This window comes from Erpetoichthys calabaricus, chromosome 3 (genome assembly GCF_900747795.2).
Source record: "Erpetoichthys calabaricus chromosome 3, fErpCal1.3, whole genome shotgun sequence".
Lineage (NCBI taxonomy): Eukaryota > Metazoa > Chordata > Cladistia > Polypteriformes > Polypteridae > Erpetoichthys > Erpetoichthys calabaricus.
The window spans coordinates 8,269,633-8,282,147 of record NC_041396.2 but is presented as its reverse complement, the minus strand read 5'-3'; the positions used below and the strand labels follow the sequence as shown (position 1 = coordinate 8,282,147).

The window sequence follows — 12,515 nt, the reverse complement described above, 5'->3', positions numbered from 1 at the left end:
AAGAACACAAGGAAAAACTCCCAAAAAAACTTGTAGGGAAAAATGGAAGAAACCTTGGGAAAGGCAGTTCAAAGAGAGACCCCTTTCCAGGTAGTTTGGGCGTGCAGTGTGTGTCAACAGAAGGGGGTAAGTACAGTACAATACACAGAACAGAACAAGTCCTCAATACAGTATAAAATAAAAAGTTATTTTAGAAGTAAAATAAAAAAATAAAAATTTTAGAGTACGGAGCAGAATTTAACAGTAAATGATATCATATAATAAGATTTGGATATTTTTAGAGTCCTGGAGCCCTCATCTGTCAAGCTGCCTCCCCCGTTTGGCCATTCCATGGCTGAAACAGTGCTGGGCCAGCCAATCCGATGAAAGGACCCCTCTTTCCCACGATTCCTGCGATCCTCCATCAGGGACGACTTTACCTTAGGCAGGCAAAACAACTTGGCAGGTGGTCCGTGGCACCAAGTGCCACATTTGAGTACAGAGAGGAGAAACAGAATAGGTGAGGGTTAGTATCCAATTATAACTATCATGTTACTTTATGTTTTAGTGCTAATGACTAACAACAGAGATGCAGTATGTACAGTTAATCAGCAGCTCTAGTCAGGATATGCTAAACTGAAGTAGTGAGTCTTCAGCCGGGATTTAAAAGCTGAGACCAAAGGGGCATCCCTTATAGTAGCAGGCAGACCATTCCACAGTTTAGGGGCCCTGTAACTTAAAGCTCGACCTCCCATTGTTATTTTATTAATCCTTGGAACCATAAGCAGACTGGCATCTTGAGATCTTAATGTGCGCTCTGGTTTGTAAGTCGTGATAAGTTCATACAAGTAAGCCGGACTTTGGCCATTTAATGCTTTATATGTTAAAAGGAGGATTTTGAAATCTGCCCTAAACTTAACCGGGAGCCAGTGTAAGGATTTAAGAACTGGAGTTATGTGTTCGTATTTTCTTATTCTTGTAATAATTCTTGCAGCCGCATTTTGGATTAACTGGAGGCTGTATAGAGAACAGTTTGAACATCCAGTGAACACCGCATTGCAGTAGTCAATCCTACTAGAAATAAATGCATGAATTAATTTCTCACAATCCTGTTTATTTAGAAAGTGCCTTAATTTCCTAACATTTTTAAGATTGAAGAAACATGTTTTGGACAACTTTGCAATATGCGCTTTAAATGACATGCTAGAGTCAAAGATAACTCCTAGATTGCGGGCTGATTCAGTAAAATTGGATTTCAACTGACTTAAATGATAACAAAATATTGTTATGTTGACCGTCATTCCCTCCAACAATTAACATCTCTGTTTTATCTGTATTTAAAGACAAGTAGTTCTCATTCATCTACTTCTTTAATTCGCTAACACAACTAATTAAAGACAACATCGGAGAAACTTCATTTGATTTAAATGAAAGGTATAACTGGGTGTCATCTGCATACGAGTGAAAATTAACATTATGTTTCCTAATGATAGATCCCAGTGGAAGCATGTATAGTGAAAACAGTAAAGGTCCCAGTACTGAGCCCTGCGGGACACCATATTGAACTAACGGTCAAGTGTCATCTCTAGATTTAAAAATGCACGATACAGCTTCTTTTCCTTTTCCAGATTCTTTTTCTGGATTTTCTGGACAGCAAAGGTTGCATCTCTTGTTTCTTTCACTTGAATAAAATGAAACTAAATTGTGTTAACTTTCACTTTTCTCTAGCACTCTCTCAATACCTTCGTTACTTGCTTCAAAGACTTGATTGCTTGGTTTGATCCACAATCTAGTGGGCGATACATTCCTTTGAACTCGAATGAGCACACTTTGTTTTTCACTATTCAGGAATTCTCCCTTCACACACAATTGTTTCAGGTCCGTTAACCATTCAGTCTCAGGACCAGTGGTTGAAGTGGGCCAGTAGTTCCCCATTCGTGCCCTGTGAGTACCAGTGATTTTGACCCCAATAGTGTCGGTTCTATTTACTGTGTATCTGCATGTTTTTGGACCTCCAGAGCCCTAGCTCTGTTCTTACAATTACATTTTTTTTGATTAGCAGACACTTTTATCAAAAACAACATGCAAAAAGAGGTCAATATAATCAACATTTGAGAACAAGTGTTATAGAACAAGGGTTCAAAATTGACCATTACAAGTGAGGAGCTTAAAATAAAGTACATGTGAGTTACGATTCCTGGGTTACAAAACCTAAAGAAGAATAATTTTAGGGTAACATAGTTTTCATGTTAAAGAAATAGCATGTCAGAAACCTTTGCAGGCATATCAGGGAAACAGATAAAGGTCAAGTGAACAACAAAATATACTGAAAGATGACTAAGAAATTTGCAGATGTCCTATAAAACAACCAGAATGGAGAGTTGTTATATGCACAGAAATGTCAGGGGTGGTGGCTCAACTCAAAGGTATAAGAAGAACCAGAATATAATATAATAGACTTTTGTTTTATATAACTCATTTGGGTGTAAACCATTGAACCAACCAGAGTAAAATGTATGTATTGATTGGCACTGTATTTAAATTCAATAGTTTATAAAATAAACCTCTATTCTTTGTTTCTCTGATCATTCTGACCAGGCTGTAACAGACAATGCATTTTGCCAAGCAGTAATTAAAAGATATAATGAACAGCTTTTCTCCTGCCTGATAAATGATTAGTCCTGTTAGAGGATGTTTCTTTCTTTAATAAGACAAGGGGGGCTCGGCCCTCTGCTCGCTTCGCTCACCAACTCCCAGCTCAGCGACTTCATGGCTCTGCCGGTCACATATGGGTAAGCGGATGTACAATTTAAACAGATTGTTATTTTCATGGGAACTGTTACATATGCATAATAAACCTAACTATTTTAGATTGCACCGATTAATTAACCATAGTAAAAAATAGTCAAACGTAATAAATTGAAAGAAAACGTATATGCTTTTTCATTGATGTCATTTTTATTAAGTTCAAAATAAGCTAATAATTTTATTTTTTTTTTGCTACCTGCAAAGCTTGTGCTTCTTCGCTTTCTTTAAATTGAAGCAAATTCTGACCTGGTAAATTAATCTATAATAATAAAAGGCAAAGCCCTCACTGACTGACTGACTGACTCACTGACTCACTCATCACTAATTCTCCAACTTCCCGTGTAGGTGGAAGGCTGAAATTTGGCAGGCTCATTCCTTACAGCTTACTTACAAAAGTTAGGCAGGTTTCATTTCGAAATTCAAAGCGTAATGGTCATAACTGGAACATATTTTTTGTCCATACACTGTAATGGAGGAGGCGGAGTCAGGTATCGCGTCATCACGCCTCCTACGTAATCACGTGAACTAAAAACAAGGAAGACATTTACAGCACGAGTCACACGCGGGAACGAAGGTAAATGACGTTAATTTTTGACTGTCTTTTAATACTGTGTAAGCATACATATTAACACGTGCAATTAAACGTGTGCATTTACGGGGTGATTTCTCTGGCTTAAAAGCTCACCTTTTATCAAACGCGGGAAGAAAGGTAACTGACGTTGTTCACTGTCTTTTAATACTGTGTAACCATACATATTAACACATGTCCAATTAAATGTGTGCATTTACGGGGTGATTTCTCAGGCTTAAAAGCTCGCCTTTTACTAAAAAGGTAAATGCAAAACTATTTTCAATCAGTTTATTGAAACGCTCCCGTTAAGGATTGCAATAACATATTCGCGAGATAAAAGAACGAAGTAGGGGGAAATGGAGGAACAGCCGCAAACAGCGAAGAGCAAAAAATTAATTAAACAATTGAGAACGGAGCGAGTTAAGCATACAAGCATGTTCATAAGGGAAACAAAGCACGGTGTAAAACGTAAGTTTCAATTAAGTTTATAGAAACGCTCCCGCTGCGGATTGCAATAACATATTCGCGAGATAAAAGTTTAATGAGAAGACACGAGGTATAAACGAACCACACGCCATGGCGCAACGTTAGGGGCAACAGTTTCAACCATTCTATGATCTGCTTCTCGCAACTGAAAGACGGCACATGGCGGATGTTAGCCGACTTGCTGACCGCAATGTTAGGGGCTTCAACTATGGCGCTGACGCCACATCTCAGTGCCAACACTTTGCAGACTGTACTTAAAAGACACGCCCTCCTCACTGGACAGTTAAAAACACCAATCAAACTAACGATGACATCAAGTATTACCCAATCCAAAGTAGGAAAGGAGGCATCTTCATAAAATGCGTGTGGGATGATTTGCATGAGACGCTGCTTTAAAAAAAAAATGATAAAAAAAATACGGGATAAATCCCGTCCAGTATTGATTCAAAACGGGACGCGCAATTTCATTCTCAAACGCGGCACGATTCCGTATTTTAAAGGACGGGTGGCAACCCTACAGTGCCAGGTAACCACCCATACAATCAGATTGTGATTCAGACTAGGAATGCAATGAATGTAATTACCCCGATCTACATACAAGGCGAAAGTCTTGCAACATTCAAAGATGATGGTTTGGGATAAGTACACCATACAACATAAAACAGCTTATGAAGCCTTGAACCGAAAAAAGCAAGATCTCAGAGATCGTAAAAAAAAAATAGGAGGTAATGTCGTTTTACTCGCTGTAGATTTTAGTCAAACATTACCAGTTATTCCACGAGGGAGACCACCAGATGAACTCAACGCGTGTTTAAAATCCATGCTTCTCCCACGCTCGGTTATATGTCGCGTGTTCTCGGGTAGGTGCACCAAAAAATGTATACATTTAAGCATGTAATGGCCAAACAAAAAATGAGGTATACCCGAAGGCACTGCAGTAGTACTTCATGTAACTTTACTTCTTAAATGTTAATGTTTTACTGTTTAATAATTTATACGCTTCTTATATGTTGTTTAAATTCTTTTATCAAAATAACACTGACAGCGCAATGCACGATAACATGGAGTGAATACACCATACGCATCCGCCCACGGCTGCCCTGCTGTGCGCAGATAGGAGTTGATTCTACAATAAAATAAAATAAAGATAAAAAGAGTAAAACAATCATCACCCATAAAGCATGTGTGTGTGTATATATGTGTATATATATATATGTTGATATGTGGATGTGTATATGTATATATATATATATATATATATGTAGATATGTATATATATGTGTATATGTATATGTATATATATGTTTATATGTGTGTGTGTGTATTTTATATATATAAAACACAGCAACACTCATAACAATGACAACACAATTACATTGACAATTACGTTATTTTTAAAATGTTTCCTTTTTTTTTCATAACCTCTTTAACACACTACTTCTCCGCTGCGAAGCGCGGGTATTTTGCTAGTTTGTAATAATTCAACAGAATGACTTCAACTGTGCATTGGAAATTCCATTAAATGCCACCCGATTCCCATTCCTTTGATGTATGGAATATCTAAATATGCTTGTACTTTGTCCTAAGATTGTTCTTTGGATACATTCACGCATACTCTGTTGTGCCCTTCATGAACGTACTTCTAGATATATTTAATACTCATAGCCGATGCACAATACTCAACATTAATATGACCATCGAATTGTTTGAGCAAATACGGGTTATACGGTACAATCATTGAATTATCGATCATCACAATTTTAACAACTTTCTTTCCGTGATAAGTGTGTTGTTCATGACTATTAGCTCTGCGTCGATAACCAGGAAAGCCAGCCTTAGCCATATCTGTTGAATTAAATGAAAGCTTTAGGAAATTTCTTTAAACACTTTTTTTTTTTTGAGTCCCAACATACTGAATCTTTTAAATGAGGTTTCTCTGTTTGGAATTTCAGCACAGACAAAACAATTTACATCATCAGGAGGTAATAATTTATTTTGCAAAGTAACCAATAAATGCATGTGAGGATTTCACAGATACTGTACATTTCGTGTGTAATGTCAATACTTTTGGACGTATGGATTTGTATCAGTTATTGGCTGTAGAAATTTGAATACGTCTGATCGTTTAACTCTTTCAATTCTATTTTGCATCACTTCTACGTGATCATAAATATAAACCTGACCAAATTGTGGTTTCTTTGAAATTAAACTTGTAGTAGCTTTAATTGTTGCAGGACCACAGATTCTTATAGTGTATGGTTCTGAATCGTGTTAATCGATGTTTTGAGCATTGAATGATGAGAATGTGAACTGATTATTGTAGATTTGGATGTTTTGCCTGTAGTGTTTGTGGATTTCACTTTCACCAAACAGCAAATCTTTTAATTCTCGCAGATATGCTTCCTCATTGGGAAGAAACACTACTTGTCCCTGATGGTAACACGAATTAGACGATCTACAAGTCTCTGACTTAAACTTTAAAGCTGAACAATATCTACATACTTCTGTCATATCACCTATGTATCTATTTTTGCTGTTCTGTTATTGCACCGAGTAATAATTTCCATTTGTTAGTGCTAATGTGATCTTTACTCTCAGTTTGTTGAGACTTTTGATTTTTTCTATCCTGCTCTGCATGTGTATCGTGTCAACGTTTTTTTACCTCTTTACGACATTCTACTTCATGAGATTACTGTGTGCGTTGTTAAAAATGGTTGAGATGAGGGCGTGACTTGAAAAAATCTAATGGCCAAGGTCTCAACTCACGGGACTTGAAAAAATCTTCCAAAATGTCTCGTGTCATCTTCAAAAAAGTCTCGTCTCGTCGCAGGATTTTTGTTCTTATAATAGAGATGTGAAATATCTACCACAAACCTAACAGCTAATATCAATTGGACAGAACTTCACCGACCAAGGGTCCTAAAATGCTTCTTAAACACATTGAGGGAGTCAGAAGTTCAAATGGAGGTGGGCAGCTCATTCCATCAGCTATGGAGATACACATGAAATGAGTCTGGACTTAGATTTGATGCCACTCAGAGGTGTTGACTAGTCTGATGAGAATATTCATCAGCAGATCAGCAGTCATAAGTGGTTTGACAAGAAGCATAGGACCTCACAAGCTTGTCCATATATACAGGTGTTGACCCATTAACTACTCTGTAGGCAAGCAGCAAGGATATGAACTTAATGTGTACTGCTACACAAAACCAGTGTTGCGTTCTGAAAAGAGAAGTAACATGTCCTCGCCTTTGCTGGTTGAACACCAGACATGCTGCTGCATTCTAAGTCATCTGCAGTGGCTCGGTAACACATGCTGGTACTCCTTCCAGCAGAGAGTTGCAGTAGTCCAGATGTGACAAGACCAAAGCATGGACCTGGGGTTGTTCTGCACACTTTATCAGATATAGTCTGATCTTGTGGATTCTGTATGGAGTGAATACGTAAGACCAAAGAGACAATAGCAACATGGTACCTATTTCACCTTCCCAAATTTTTTTACAGTCTTGGTCGTTGTTAGCAATCGTTAGCCAAGCTGAACAGAGATTTGGTGCTGAATAGACAGAAATGCTGGGATAACAAGAATGCCTTTCTTTGCCAGGTTGAGCTGGAGATAGTGTTCCTTCATCCATATTGCAATATCAGTGAGACATGCAGAGGTTTTAGGTAATACCGTGTGGCCCTCTGGAGGGAACGGCAAGTAAAGCTCTGCATAATTGGCATAGCATTAGTAGGAAAACCCATGGGACATGATGATAGGGTCTAGTGAGACCTAATCCAAGTATATCCAGTGCTGGAAGTGAAAACAAGTTACTGTTGGTAATGTGCTTAGGGCAATATGGTGATAATCCGATCAAATAGTGGAGTGGTGAGGGTTATTCACCAGTGAAGCTTCAAGTACCGGGATACATCAACATTCAATCAAAGCTTGGGGTGATGGTGCTGGTATTCTGTGTTGATGGTACATTGCGGAAAGTTGCTGATATTCTGTATTGAAATTGGTGGAGGTGCCGGTACTGCATACTGTGCATATCATCATGTTTTGGGACCTCCATGGGGGAAAACTCCCCCGCTGTTTAGAGCCAAGAACAAGGAGTGCCACCTGTTCTGTTTTTGGTTCTCATTTCAGCTACTGCCTGGGACATTTAGCTCCAGCTCCAGTCATGCCTGTTGCTTTCCTGATCTTCAGTTTTTCAGTGCTTTAAAAACCTAGTTCATAGTAACTTATTTATTTCACATCTTTTTGATTTATTTTACTAGGGGGCTCTGCCCCCTGGCTCACTTTGCTCACCAATCCCTGGGCGTTCGCTATGCGCCAGCCACTTCATGTCTCTTCTGCTCGCGTATGTGGATTTCGCTTTCATCCAACAACAAATCTTTCAATTCTTGTAGATACGCCTCTTCATTGGGAAGAAACACTACTTTTCCCTGATGGCAACATGAATTAGACAATCTACAAGTCTCCGACTTAAACTTTAAAGCCGAACAATATCTACATACTTCTGTCATATCACCTGTGTCCATACATTCGATCTCTTTATGCTGTTCCGTTATTTCACTGAGTAATAATTTCCATGTGTTAGTGCTAATGTGATCTTTACTATCAGTTTTTTGAGACTTTCGAATTTTAGTACTTTCATAATCTCTAACCTGCTCTGCATGTGTATCACGCCAATGTTTTTGAACCTCTTTAAGATATTCCGCTTTGTCTACTACTCTTTGACTTTTATTTCCGACCCCGCTTGAAGCTGAGAGCACAGGGACTGGGTCTGACAATAGCATTCACATGAATGAGAAGTGAGTGGGCCGTGGGCGTGGTTGTAAATGTTTGAGAGGATGGTGGGACTTGTCAAAATCTCATGGCAAAAAGTCTCATCTTGCGGGACCTGAAATTATCTCAGAGAAAGTCTCGTCTCAGGATTTCCTTTTTTAATAAAGAGACTATTTTTTAGGTTTCCAAATTGATTAATTAATAAGTAAAGGTGGCTTCTGCATGGTTTGTGATAATTGTTGACAAGTGCAGCCCGGGAGTGAAGTGTGTCCAGTTCGGTGGCCTTAGAATGGCATCAATGCTATTTGTAGACAATGCTATCCTGTTGTCTTCATCGAACTGTGAACTTCAGCACACATTGCGACGATTTGCAACCAAGTGTTAATCGCCAGGCGGCACGGTGGCGCAGTGGGTAGTGCTGCTGCCTCACAGTTGGGAGACCTGGGGACCTGCGTTCACTTCCCGGGTCCTCCCTGTGTGGAGTTTGCATGTTCTCCCCGTGTCTGCGTGGGTTTCCTCCGGGCGCTCCGGTTTCCTCCCACAGTCCAAAGACATGCAGGTTAGGTGGATTGGCGATTCTAAATTGGCCCTAGTGTGTGCTTGGTGTGTGGGTGTGTTTGTGTGTGTCCTGCGGTGGGTTGGCACCCTGCCCTGTTCCTGCCTTGTGCCCTGTGTTGGCTGGGATTGGCTCCAGCAAACCCCCGTGACCCTGTGTTCGGATTCAGCAGGTTGGAAAATGGATGGATGGATGGATGTTAATTGCCAAGGATGATTATCAGCAACTCCAAATCTGCATCCATGGTCCTCAGTTGGAAAATGGTAGGCTGCCCTCTCTGAGTGGGATTTAAGTTACTGCCTCAAGTGGAGCAGTTTAAGTAATTGGGGTCTTGTTCATGTGAGGGGAAAAGAAATGGTGTGATCAACAAACAGACCAGGTAGACGGGTGCAGTTACCATAGTGATAAAGCAGAAGCTGAACCAGAAGGCGAAGCTCTTGATTTACCAGTCAATCTACATCTCTGCCCTCCTCTATTGTTATGAGCTTCTGGTAATGACGGCAAGAATGAGACCACGAGTAATGGTGGACAAAATGAGCTTTCTGTGTGCTGTGCTTGGGCTCTCCTTTACAGGTAGGGTAAGAAGCACAGACATTCAAGAGAGGTTCGGAGTAGATCCACTGATGCTTCACATCAAGAGGAGCCAATTGAGGTGGTTTGGGCATCTAATATGGATGACTCCTAGATGCCTCCCTGTGAAGGTTTTAAAGGTACAGCCAGCTGGGAGGAAACCTCAGGGAAGACCCAGGGCTTGTTGGGAGGATTATATTTCCCAGGTCACCTGGGAAAACCTTGGAATCCCACTGTATGTGTTGGAAAGTGTGGCTGGGAAATTGAAGTACGGACCTCACTTCACTTCAGAGAAGCAGTGGAAAATCAATGAATAAATACCAAATGAGTCATCAATAAAGGGGACTGGATATCTCACTAAGGTACATAAACACAGGGTACTTGTAGTAGTTCTATAACAGTCATCAAACTTGACTCTTCACAGGAAATTGTCTGCAATCAAAAGAATCAATGAGAGCCATCATGGCAAAAATCTATGCATGAATCTGGATTAACAATTGAAGACACAAGGAATAGGTATGCATGACTACTTTATTCATTGACTACAGAGTATTTTTAGTGATTAAAGCCTTCAGTGGATGCTTGATGTCTCTTCATCTGAGGATAAAGGAGAAACAAAGATGAATAAGCAGATTACAGAAAATGTAACAATTAAACATTCAGTCAAAGGACTGCAGGACAGCAAATGGACAAGAAGGCCAGTTGTCAACACAGGGGATGAGACTAAGGATCCAAAGTGGGTTACAACACACAAGAGAAGATTTTTAACAAACTTAAGTAGACATTAGTGAAACGATTCACATAAAATAGGATTTGTAGAGAACATTAGACGCATAAGAAATTTCACAGACAAGAGGAGACAACTTAGTCCATCAAGCCCGTTTGTTTAGCTCATTGCTAAGCTGCTCCAACTCCCTGTGAAATGTGCTGGATTGAGAAAGTATTCAGTCACCTTCACTATCCGCCCATTGTATGGTGTTGCAGATTTCATTTTCAAAGGAAAATGGTCAATTTTTGTCCATCAGTCTACACTCAATAACCCAAAATGACAACATAAGAACATATTTCTCAGAGCAGTTTGTAAATTGTTAAAAATCTAAAACTGAAATCTCTCATATATTCCTAGAAGTACTCCGACAGTTTTCTGTGTCACTCCACATCGTGGTCAGGTTCATCCTGTTTGCTTTAGTTAGATCCATAATAACTTTGCAAGATGCTGAGAAATTAGTTCATGCTTTTGTTTTCAGTCGGCTAGATTACTGTAATGCACTCCTCTCAGGACCACCCAAAAAAGACATCAATGGATTATAACGAGTGCAGAATGCAGCTGCTAGAATCTTAACTAGAATAAGAAAATCTGAGGACATCTCTACAGTTCTGATGTCACTACATTGGTGACCTGTGCCATTTAGAATATGACTTTCAAATACTGCTTATGGTTTACAAAGCCTTCAATAATCTGCTCCATCCTCTATTTCAGAATGACTTTCACCTTATACTCCAAATCGTAACCTTAGATCTTCAAATGAGTGTCTGCTTAAAATTCCAAGAGCTAAACTTAAAAGAAGTGGTGAGGCGGCCTTCTGCTATTATGCACCTAAAATCTGGAATAGCTGACCAATAAAAATTCGCCAGGCTAATATGGTGGAGCACTTTAAAAAACTGCTAAAAACTCATTATTTTAACATGGCTTTCTCATAGCTTCATCTTAGTTTAACCCTGATATTCTTTATATGCATTGAATTATCATTTTTTTCATATCTCCACAATCCGTTCTCACTCCTACTTTCTCTGCTGTTCTTTTTCTGGTTTTCTGTGGTGGCGATCTGCGCCACCACCTGATCAACGCACCGTGATGTCCCTACAGGACTCATCCTAAAGCTGGCCGTCCGGCCACATGGAGTTACCAGGCATGAAGGAAATTAGACAGAAAGGCAACAAAAACCCAATTGTCCTCTGCTACGATATGGGAACCTGTCAGAAGGACACCATCTTGTCAGCACTTCATCACTCAGGCATTTATGTTAGAGAGGCTTGACAGAAGTTGAAGGCATACAACAGTTTAAAGGACCCTTAGAGCTTTAGGAAAAAGATTCTCTTGTATGATGAGACAAAAATGTAATTCTTTGATTCTGCCTAATACCATCTCTAAGGTGAAACATGGTGGTAGTAGCATCATGCTATGGGGATGCTTCTCAAAGACAGGGACAGGAACAGGGAGACAGGTTAGAATTGAGGTAAAGATTAATGCAGCCAAATACAGAGAGGTCCTTGAAGAAAACCTGATCCTGAATGCATGCCACCTCAGACTGGGATTATGGTTCACCTTTCAGCATTACAATGACTGAAGTGTACAGCCAAAACAAAGCTGGAGTGGCTTCAGGACCAGTCTGATTGATTGATTGATCCATCAAAAGCACAGACTTAAATCTCGCAGAACATAGAAGATAGAAGTTTACAGACGCTTTCCATTCAGTCTAACGAAGCTTGAGGAGATCTATCAGGATCAATGGGATAAACTGCCAAAATCCAGATGTTCCAAGCTTGTAGAGACTTACCAATGAAACTGACCAAAGGCGCTTTTAAAAAGTACCTGCATTAAGGGTCAGGACACGTCTATGAATGAGAAGTTTCGGTTTTTGATTTTGAATATATTTTCAAACCTTTCTCAAAACATGCTTGTGTTTTGTCATTATGGGTAATTGAGTGTAGACTGATGGGGAAATTGGTAAATTTATCCATTTTAAAATTAAATCTACAAAACAATACATTTT

The 12,515-nt window shown here is 39.5% G+C and overlaps 2 long non-coding RNA genes across 4 annotated transcripts in view; both read right to left on the bottom strand.

Annotated features, from left to right (window-relative positions):
• LOC127527032 (uncharacterized) overlaps positions 1 to 12,515 on the bottom strand; it is a 105,630-nt gene that overhangs the window by 40,863 nt on the left and 52,252 nt on the right. The window lies entirely within an intron of this gene.
• Positions 10,255 to 12,515, bottom strand: part of LOC127527048 (uncharacterized) — a 9,355-nt gene continuing 7,094 nt past the window's right edge. Inside the window, exon 3 of the long non-coding RNA XR_007934413.1 lies at positions 10,255 to 10,338. This is a non-coding gene — a long non-coding RNA (uncharacterized LOC127527048). The remainder of the gene's footprint in view (positions 10,339 to 12,515) is intronic.